At 54.9% G+C, this 10,683-nt stretch overlaps 1 long non-coding RNA gene across 1 annotated transcript; it reads left to right on the forward strand.

Moving 5' to 3' along the window:
- Nucleotides 1-2,252: 2,252 nt before the first annotated feature.
- Nucleotides 2,253-7,564, forward strand: LOC142923942 (uncharacterized). The gene is made up of 3 exons (XR_012941022.1): nt 2,253-2,400; nt 4,794-4,868; nt 7,438-7,564. It is a non-coding gene; the product is annotated as an uncharacterized LOC142923942 (long non-coding RNA).
- Nucleotides 7,565-10,683: the final 3,119 nt, after the last annotated feature.

Raw genomic sequence — 10,683 nt, forward strand, 5'->3', positions numbered from 1 at the left:
CTCCCCACTCACACACACACAGTGCGCTAACCACTGCACCACCACTCCCCCCACACACACACAGTGCGCTAACCACTGCACCACCACTCCCCACTCACACACACAGTGCGCTAACCACTGCACCACCACTCCCTACACACAGTGCGCTAACCACTGCACCACCACTCCCCACTCACACACAGTGCGCTAACCACTGCACCCCCCACTCCCCACACACACAGTGCGCTAACCACTGCACCACCACTCCCCACAAACACACAGTGCGCTAACCACTGCACCACCACTCCCCACACACACACAGTGCACTAACCACTGCACCACCACTCCCCCCACACACACAGTGCGCTAACCACTGCACCACCACTCCCCACTCACACACAGTGCGCTAACCACTGCACCACCACTCCCCACACGCACACAGTGCGCTAACCACTGCACCACCACTCCCCACACAAACACAGTGCGCTAACCACTGCACCACCACTCCCCACTCACACACACACAGTGCGCTAACCACTGCACCACCACTCCCCCCACACACACACAGTGCGCTAACCACTGCACCACCACTCCCCACACACACACAGTGCGCTAACCACTGCACCACCACTCCCCACACACACACACAGTGCGCTAACCACTGCACCACCACTCCCCACACGCACACAGTGCGCTAACCACTGCACCACCACTCCCCACTCACACACACAGTGCGCTAACCACTGCACCACCACTCCCCACAAACACACAGTGCGCTAACCACTGCACCACCACTCACACGCACGCGGTGACGTCATCACGCCCGCAACTGCTTCAGTTAAATGGACGTCACCGCGTACGCATCTCTTTTTCGACGCGGCGATGTCATCGAGAACAACCCCTACCCCCCCCGTCTCAGTGACGTAACCAATGCACGTGCCTCAGACGCGATGACGTCATCACGTCAATGGCGACGTTCCCACGCACTCCCGCATAACCAAAGTGCTCACTCCCCAATGACGTCATCACGCACGAGTCCCTTCCGTTGCGTAGACGTCATTACGCACGCTTATTCCCCCCGCCCACCGTGTCGACGTCATCACGCACGTCACCCGCTCTCATTTCTCCTCTTGTGACGTCATCACGCACCAACGCTTTTTGATCCGTTCCTTGTAGACGACGTCATTTCGCACGTATCTCTTCTAATACGTGACGTCATGACGCACGCTTGTTCCCCCCTATATCCGTATCGACGTCATCACGCACACCTGTCCCACTGGTAACTCTCTCTCTCTCCCCCCCTCAGTACGTCATCGCGCACGTATCGCTTCCAACACAATGACGTCATCGCGCGCGCTTCACCCTTCTGCCGACGTCATCACGCACTCCCCCTTCCACCGGGAGACTATCGAAACCCCCCCTCTTTATTCGTGACGTCATCACGCATCGTTAGGCTCTACCTCCCCCCCTACGGACGTCATCACGCACCTATCTCTTCCTACGCGATGACGTCATCACGCACGCCTCCCCCCCCCCACCCGTGCCTACGTCTTTACCCCCCCCCTCCCGAGAAGAAACCCCCCCACACTCTCCTTTCGTGACGTAACCACGCATAGTGACCCTCTCTCCCTCCACATCCCACGGACGTCATCACGCACCTATCTCTTCCTACGCGATGACGTCATCACGCACGCCTCCCCCTCACCTGTGGCTACGTCTTTACGGACACCCCCCCTCCCGAGAAGAAACCCCTCCCCCCACTCTCCTTTCGTGACGTAATCACGCATCGTTAGCCTCTCTCCTCCACATCCCACGGACGCCATCACGCACCTATCTCTTCCTACGCGATGACGTCATCACGCACGCTTCCTCACGCGTGCCAACGTCTTTACGCACACCCCCCACGAGAAGAAACCCCTCCCCCGCAATCTCCTTTCGTGACGTAATCACGCATCGTGACCCTCTCTCCTCCACATCCTACCGACGTCATCACGCACCTATCTCTTCCTACGCGATGACGTCATCACGCACGCCTCCCCCACCCGTGCCCACGTCTTTACGCACACCGTCCCCCCCCCACCCAGAGAAGAAACCCCTCCCCCACTCTCTCCTTTCCTGACGTAATCACGCATCGTTAGCCTCTCTCCCTCCACATCCCACCGACGTCATCACGCACCTATCTCTTCCTACTCGATGACCTCATCACGCACGCTTCCCCCCCTCCCCCCCTTGTCCGTACGTCATCACGCACCCCAACGCCCCTCCCCCCCCACCACCGCCACCAATTCGCTCGCGCGCTAAAAGGAGAGAAGATGGCGGCGCGTGGAGGCTTCGGCTGAGGTTGAGGGGGGAGAATCCGCTCGGAGATCCTCCCCTTCCCCTTCTTCCTACCTCCTCGTCGTCTTCTTCTTCTTCGTCGTGGTGAGAAACCCACACGCACTCCCCTCACCCGGGCGGGCGGGCAGAGACGCTGAGAACAGGACGGGGTTTTTTTTTTTGCAGTGAGGTGTGAGGGGGGGTGTGGGGGTGAAGGGGGTTTGTAGGCCGAAGCCTCGGGCTCGCCTGGGCTTGGGGGCCGCGGGGCCTCGGGGTCTCGTCGGGTGCGCCGAGCGAGGCGAGGCCGTGGCTCGGGCCTGCACACCCCGAGGGGAGGGTGAGGAGGGGGGGTGAGTTTGGTGGTGGTTGTTGTTGTGGTGGTTGTTGTAGTGGTTGTTGTTGTGGTGGTTGTGGTAGTGGTTGTTGTTGTAGTTGTGGTAGTTGTGGTGGTTGTTGTTGTGGTTGTTGTTGTGGTGGTCGTTGTTTGTAGTGGTGGTTGTTGTTGTTGTGGTAGTTGTTGTTGTGGTTGTTGTGATGGTTGTTGTGGTAGTAGTTGTGGTTGTGCTTGTTGTGGTGGTTGTTGTGGAGGTGGTTGTTGTGGTGGTTATTGTGGAGGTGGTGGTTGCTGTGGTGGAGGTGGTGGTTGCTGTGGTGGTTGTTGTGGAGGTGGTGGTTGTTGTTGTGGTTGTTGTGGTGATGGTTGTTGTGGTGGTGGTTGTTGTGGTGGTGGTTGTTGTGGTGATGGTTGTTGTGATGGTTGTTGTGGAGGTGGTGGTTGTTGTTGTGGTTGTGGTGGTTGTTGTGGTGGTTGTTGTTGTGGTAGTTGTTGTTGTGGTGGTCGTTGTTTGTAGTGGTTGTTGTTGTGGTGGTGGTTGTTGTTGTCGTTGTGGTAGTTGTTGTGGTTGTTTTGGTGATGGTTGTTGTTGTTGTGGTAGTTGTTGTTGTTGTGGTTGTGCTTGTTGTGGTGGTTGTTGTGGTTATTGTGGAGGTGGTTGTTGTGGTGGTGGTTGTGGATGTGGTGGTTGTGGTGGTTGTGGAGGTGGTGGTTGTTGTGGTGATGGTTGTTGTGGAGGTGGTGGTTGCTGTGGTGGAGGTGGTGGTTGCTGTGGTGGGTTGTTGTGGTGGTGGTGGTTGTGGTTGTTGTGGTGATGGTTGTTGTGGAGGTGGTGGTTGTTGTGGTGGTTGCTGTGGTGGTGGTTGCTGTGGTGGTTGTGGTGGTGGTTGTTGTGGTGGTGGTTGTTGTGGTGATGGTTGTTGTGGTGGTTGTTGTGATGGTTGTGGTTGTGGTGGTTGTTGTGGTGGTTGCTGTGGTGGTGGTTGTTGTGGAGGTGGTGGTTGTTGTTGTGGTTGTTGTGGTGATGGTTGTTGTGGAGGTGGTGGTTGTTGTTGTGGTGGTTGTTGTGGTGGTTGTGGAGGTGGTGGTTGTTGTGGTGATGGTTGTTGTGGAGGTGGTGGTTGTTGTGGTGGAGGTGGTGTTTGCTGTGGTGGTTGTGGTAGTGGTGGTTGTTGTTGTAGTTGTGGTGGTGATGGTTGTTGTGGTGATGGTTGTTGTGGAGGTGGTGGTTGTTGTGGTGGTGGTTGTTGTTGTAGTTGTGGTGGTTGTTGTCGTGGTTGTTGTGGAGGTTGTTGTGGTTGCTGTGGTGGAGGTGGTGGTTGCTGTGGTGGTTGTTGTGGAGGTGGTGGTTGTTGTTGTGGTTGTTGTGGTGATGGTTGTTGTGGTGATGGTTGTTGTGGAGGTTGTGGTTGTGGTGGTTGTTGTGGTGATTGTTGTTGTGGAGGTGGTGGTTGTGGTGGTTGTGGAGGTGGTGGTTGTTGTGGAGGTGGTGGTTGTTGTGGAGGTGGTGGTTGTTGTGGAGGTGGTGGTTGTTGTAGTTGTGGTGGTTGTTGTTGTCGTGGTGGTTGTTGTGGTGGTGGTGGTTGTGGAGGTGGTGTTGTTGTATTCGTTGTTGTGGTGGTTGTTGTGGTTGTGGAGGTGGTGGTTGTTGTGTTGGTGGTTGTGGAGGTGGTGGTTGTTGTTGTGGTGTTGTTGTGCTTGTTGTCGTGGTTGTTGTGGTGGTTGTTGTGGTGGTGGTTGTTGTGGTGGTGGTTGTGGTGGTTGTTGTGGTGGTTGTCGTGGTTGTTGTGGTGGTTGTTGTGGTGGTGGTTGTTGTGGTAGTTGTTGTTGTGGTAGTTGTGGTGGTGATTGTTGTGGTAGTTGTGGTTGTTGTGGAGGTGGTGGTTGTGGAGGTGGTGGTTGTGGTGGTTGTTGTGGTGGTTGTGGAGGTGATTGTTGTGGTGTTGTTGTTCTGGTGGTTGTTGTGGTGGTGGAGGTTGTGCTGGTTGTGGCGGTGGTTGTAGTGATGGTGGGGAGATACACAGAGAGAGAGACACACAGAGAGACACATAGAGAGAGACACACAGAGACACACACACACAGAGACACACAGAGACACACACACAGACACACAGAGAGAGACGGTGTATAGATCTTCATCCCTCTCTCTCCCTTCTCTTCTCAGGCTAGGCCTAAGCCTGTCACAATTCTGGACGACAAACTACATACCTTCTACGGAAGGCTTTTTTAATTGATTCAGGTGAGTCTGTGTGTGTATCTGTGTGTGTCTGTGTGTGTGTCTGTGTGTGAGAGTCTGTGTGTATCTGTGTGTGTGTGTGTGTGTCTATGTGTGAGAGTCTGTGTGTGTCTGTGTGTGTATCTGTGTGTTTGTGTGAGTGTCTGTGTGAGTGTCTGTGTGAGTGTCTGTGTGTGTATCTGTGTGTGTCTGTGTGTGTATCTGTGTGTGTCTGTGTGTGTGTGTTTGTGTGCGAGTCTGTGTGTGTATCTGTATGTGTATCTGTGTGAGTGTCTGTGTGTGTATATGTGTGTGTGTATGTGTGTGTGTGTATCTGTGTGTGTGTGTTTGTGTGCGAGTCTGTGTGTGTGTCTGTATGTGTGTCTGTGTGTATCTGTGTGAGTGTTTGTGTGTGTATCTGCATGTGTTTGTGTGCGAGTCTGTGTGTGTGTCTGTATGTGTATCTGTGTGAGTGTCTGTGTGTGTGTCTGTGTGCGTGTCTGTGTGTGTGTGTCTGTGTGTGTGTCTGTGTGTGTGTCTGTGTGTGTATCTGTGTGAGTGTCTGTGTGTGTATCTGTGTGTGTATGTGTGTGTGTCTGTGTGTGTATCTGTATGAGTGTTTGTGTGTGTATCTGTGTGTGTGTGTCTGTGTGTGTATCTGTGTGTATGTGTGTGTGTCTGTGTGTGTGTGTGTGTATCTGTGTGTGTATCTGTGTGTGTGTCTGTGTGTGTATCTGTGTGTATGTGTGTGTCTGTGTGTGTATCTGTGTGTATGTGTGTGCGAGTCTGTGTGTATCTGTGTGTATGTGTGTGTGTGTGTCTGTGTGTGTATCTGTGTGTATGTGTGTGTGTTTGTGTGTGTGTCTGCGGTAGTGTAGCAGCGGTTAGCGCTACGCTGCGCTATGAACCTGGCGACCCGGGTTCGATTCCCGCTCACGGTCAACACCGGTGACGATTATCTGAACCGGTCCCGGGCCTCCTCTCAAATGAGTAGCCTGGTGCTGTGCGGTGTGTAGTAAACATCGCTACTGGGGAGACAAAGGCGGTCGGGCGTGGTGCTGGCCACCCACCCCCTCGTGTACCGTTCCGGCCTTAATAGCTGGTGCTCGCTAACAGCACTTGCCCCTACAGTCTGTTAAGGCTATACGGGGGATCTTTGTATGTGTGTGTGTGTGAGTGTGTGTGGGGTGCGACAGGGATGTCCTCTGGCTCCCACATCACTTAACATCTATTTTGACCACTTAGTTTGTGAAGCCTTCAATAGCTGTACCGGAGGAATCTCCATCTGGTACAGGTGCAGTGGGAGGCTGATCGATGCCCGGGTGCGGTCAAGGGACGGCTCCCTATTGCTCAACCACGTTATCTATGCTGATGATTTGGTAATAGCTGCTCAGTCAGAGGAGGAGTTGGAGATGCTGCTGCTGAGACTGGAGCGTGCCACTAAGAGATGGGGCCTTACCATCAGCCCCCACCAAAACTAAGCTCCTGCCTGGGTATTTGGTACCATCGGACACTCCACCCCCCACAACTCCCAATCGGTGATGGGGCAGTTGTGGAGAGAGTGGAGAATTTCCCATACCTGGGCAGTGTGCTCATGACCGGCTCCAGTTTAACAGCAGAGGTCTCACTCCGAATCAGTCGAGCGGCAATATCTTTTCATCGGTTGCGTAACGCTGTGTGGAAGCTACCTGGTCTGTCGCTCCGCACTGAGCTTCAGGTCTTCCCGGCCACGGTCATTCCCTCCCTTCTCTACGCTTGCGAAACGTGGACCCCCCTAATGGAACATCTTTGCCGGTTAGAAACATTTAGGCTGGCCTGCCTACGATCCATCCTGGAGTTAACCAGGCTGGATCGTGTGAGGAGCTCACAAATCCTTGAAAGATCTGGGCAAGGTCCCATCGGTGAGCTCCTCCGGCGGGCAAGGCTGCGATGGCTGGGTCATGTAGCCCGCATGCCCAGCCACCGCATGCCGAAACAGCTTTTGTTCGGCCGGATCGAGGGGGCTAAGCGGGCGCGGCACGGGCTAGAGAAGAGATGGAGTGATGTGGTACAGGAGGACGTGGAGCTGAGTGGACTTGCCGATGACTGGTACCAGCGGTGTCAAGATCGGCCTCTGTGGAGGAGGCTCGTGAAGGATGCTACTGGGCAGTTGGAGGCAGTCACCCTCCAACAACAACGGAGGGTGGAGGAGCGACGCTCACAACAACGAGCGGAGCGCCGGGTGGCTAAAGCACAGCAGGTTGGCACAGTAGGGGGCACAGGTGGTGCATCAGCCACTCATCTCAGTCGACCCGTGGCACCTGGGTCTGCCCCGTGACCTTCTGCCAGCGGGCGTTCGACACTTCACGTGGCCTCAGGGTGCACATAGCCTGGCACAAGCGTCGTGGTGACGTCACCGCCACTTGGTGGCGAATGGCGGTTGTTGTTGTCTGTGTGTGAGTCTGAATCTGTGTGTGTGTGTTTGTGTGTGTGTGTCTGGTAACCTCTCGTATCTCCGTGGCAACGCCTATCTCCATGGTAACCCCCCGTATCTGCACGGTGACCTCTGTCTCCATAGCAACCCCACGGTAACCTCTGTCTCCATGGCAACCAGGTAGCCATGGTGAAGCTGGCTAACCCACTGTACACGGCATGGATTCTGGACGCCATCCGAAAGGTCAAAAGGCAGAAACAACGTCCATCGGAGGAGCGTATCTGTCATGCCGTGCAGGTGAGGGGTGGGTGGGTGAGTGGGTGAGTGAGTGGGTGAGTGGGTGGGTGAGTGGGTGAGTGAGTGGGTGAGTGGGTGAGTGGGTTGGTGGGTGAGTGGGTGGGTGGGTGGGTGAGTGGGTGAGTGAGTGGGTGAGTGAGTGAGTGGGTGGGTGAGTGAGTGGGTGAGTGAGTGAGTGGGTGAGTGGGTGGGTGGGTGAGTGGGTGGGTGGGTGAGTGGGTGGGTTGGTGGGTGGGTGAGTGAGTGAGTGGGTGGGTGGGTGGGTGAGTGGGTGGGTGAGTGAGTGAGTGCGTGAGTGAGTGGGTGAGTGAGTGAGTGGGTGAGTGGATGGGTGAGTGAGTGGGTGGGTGGGTGAGTGAGTGGGTGAGTGAGTGGATGAGTGGGTGGGTGAGTGAGTGAGTGAGTGGGTGAGTGAGTGGGTGAGTGAGTGGTGAGTGGGTGAGTGGGTGGGTGAGTGAGTGAGTGAGTGGGTGAGTGAGTGAGTTGGTGAGTGAGTGGGTGGGTGAGTGGGTGGGTGAGTGAGTGAGTGGGTGAGTGAGTGGATGGGTGAGTGGGTTGGTAGGTGGGTGAGTGGGTGGGTGAGTGGGTGAGTGAGTGGGTGGGTGAGTGGGTGAGTGGGTGGGTGAGTGGGTGGGTGAGTGAGTGGGTGGGTGAGTGAGTGGATGGGTGAGTGGGTGAGTGAGTGAGTGGGTGGGTTGGTGGGTGAGTGGGTGGGTGAGTGGGTGAGTGGGTGGGTGAGTGGGTGGGTGGGTTAGTGGGTGAGTGGGTGAGTGGGTGAGTGGAGTGGGTGAGTGAGTGGGTGAGTGAGTGAGTTGGTGAGTGGGTGGGTGAGTGAGTGAGTGAGGGGTGAGTGGGTGAGTGGGTGAGTGGATGGGTGAGTGAGTGTATGGGTGAGTGGGTGAGTGGGTGGGTGGGTGAGTGGGTGGGTGAGTGGGTAGTTGGTGGGTGAGTAAGTGGGTGGGTGGGTGAGTGGGTGGGTGTGAGTGGGTGAGTGAGTGGGTGAGTGTGGGTGGGTGGTGAGTGAGTGGGTGGGTGGGTGAGTGGGTGAGTGGGTGGGTGAGTGGGTGGGTGAGTGAGGGTGAGTGGGTGGGTGGTGAGTGGTGGGTGGTGAGTGGGTGGGTGGTGAGTGGGTGGGTGAGTGGGTGAGTGAGTGGGTGAGTGAGTGGGTGGGTGGTTGAGTGGGTGAGTGAGTGGGTGAGTGAGTGGGTGGGTTGGTGGGTGGGTGTGGGTGGGTGAGTGGGTGGGTGAGTGGGGTGGGTGGGTTAGTGGGTGGGTGAGTGGTGAGTGGGTGGGTGGGTGAGTGGGTGGGTGAGTGGGTGGGTGAGTGGGTGGGTGGGTGAGTAAGTGGGTGGTGTGAGTGAGTGGGTGAGTGAGTGAGTGGGTAAGTGGGTGGGTGAGTGGGTGAGTGAGTGGGTGAGTGGGTGGGTGGGTGAGTGAGTGGGTGAGTGAGTCAGTGGGTGGGTGAGTGAGAGAGTGGGTGAGTGGATGGGTGAGTGGGTGGGTGAGTGATCAGTGGGTGAGGTGAGTGGGAGGTGAGTGGATGGGTGAGTGAGTGGTGAGTGAGTGAGTGAGTGCGAGGTGGAGTGGGTAGTGGGTGGAGGGGTGGGTGAGAGAGGGGGGAGTGAGTGGGAGGAGGTGGGTGGGTGAGGGAGGTGAAGGGTGAGTGAGTTGGTGAGTGAGGTGAGTGAGTGGGTGGGGGGGTGAGGGTGGTGAGGGGGTGGGGGGGAGTGGATGGTGGGTGAGGGGAAGTGGAGAGGGTTGGGAGGGTTAGTGGTGGATCTTGGTTACCTCCCTCTCAACTCTCCCTCACTCTCCCTCCTCTCTCCCACTCTCCCTAATCTCTCTCTAATCTCTCCCTAATCCCTCTCTCAACTCTCCCTAATCTCTCCCTAATCTCTCTCTAATCTCTCCCTAATCTCTCTAATCTCTCCCTAATCTCTCCCTAATCTCTCTCTAATCTCTCCCTAATCTCTCCCTTCATCTCCCTAAACTCTCTCTAATCTCTCTCTAATCTCTCCCTAATCTCTCCCTAATCTCTCCCTAAACTCTCTCTAATCTCTCTCTAATCTCTCCCTAATCTCTCCCTAATCTCTCCCTAATCTCTCCCTAAACGCTCTCTAATCTCTCTCTAATCTCTCTAATCTCTCCCTAATCTCTCCCTAATCTCTCCCTAAACTCTCCCTAATCTCTCTCTAATCTCTCCCTAATCTCTCCCTAATCTCTCCCTAATCTCTCCCTAATCTCTCCCTAAACTCTCCCTAATCTCTCCCCAATCTCTCCCTAATCTCTCTCTAATCTCTCCCTAATCTCTCTAATCTCTCCCCAATCTCTCTCTAATCTCTCCCTAATCTCTCCCATCTCTCTAATCTCTCTCTAATCTCTCCCTTATCTCTCCCATCTCTCCCTAATCTCTCTCCAATCTCCCTAATCTCTCTCTAATCTCTCCCTTATCTCTCCCATCTCTCGCTAATCTCTCCCTAATCTCTCCCCAATCTCTCGCTAATCTCTCCCTAATCTCTCCCTAATCTCTCCCCAATCTCTCTCCAATCTCTCCCTAATCTCTCCCATCTCTCTAATCTCTCTCTAATCTCTCCCTTATCTCTTCCATCTCTCCCTAATCTCTCCCCAATCTCTCGCTAATCTCTCCCTAATCTCTCCCTAATCTCTCCCCAATCTCTCTCTAATCTCTCCCTAATCTCTCCCCAATCTCCCTAATCTCTCCCTAATCTCTCTAATCTATCCCCAATCTCCCTAATCTCTCTCCAATCTCTCCCCAATCTCTCCCCAATCTCTCCCTAATCTCTCCCTAATCTCTCTCTAATCTCTCCCTAATCTCTCCCATCTCTCCCTAATCTCTCTCCCATCTCTCTAATCTCTCTCTAATCTCTCCCTAAACTCTCCCTAATCTCTCCCCAATCTCTCTAATCTCCCTAACCTCTCCCTAATCTCTCTAATCTCTCTCCCATCTCCCTAATCTCTCACTAATCTCTCCCTAATCTCTCCCATCTCTGTAATCTCTCTCTAATCTCTCCCTTTTCTCTCCCTAATCTCTCCAATCTCTCTCTAATCTCTCCCTAATCTCTCCCCAATCTCTCTAATCTCTCCCTTATCTCTCTCCCATCTCCCTAA

This window comes from Petromyzon marinus, unplaced genomic scaffold (genome assembly GCF_048934315.1).
Source record: "Petromyzon marinus isolate PM22_M1 ecotype Great Lakes invasive population unplaced genomic scaffold, UKy_Petmar_22M1.pri1.0 PM_Scaffold_92, whole genome shotgun sequence".
In the NCBI taxonomy this organism is placed as follows: domain Eukaryota; kingdom Metazoa; phylum Chordata; class Hyperoartia; order Petromyzontiformes; family Petromyzontidae; genus Petromyzon; species Petromyzon marinus.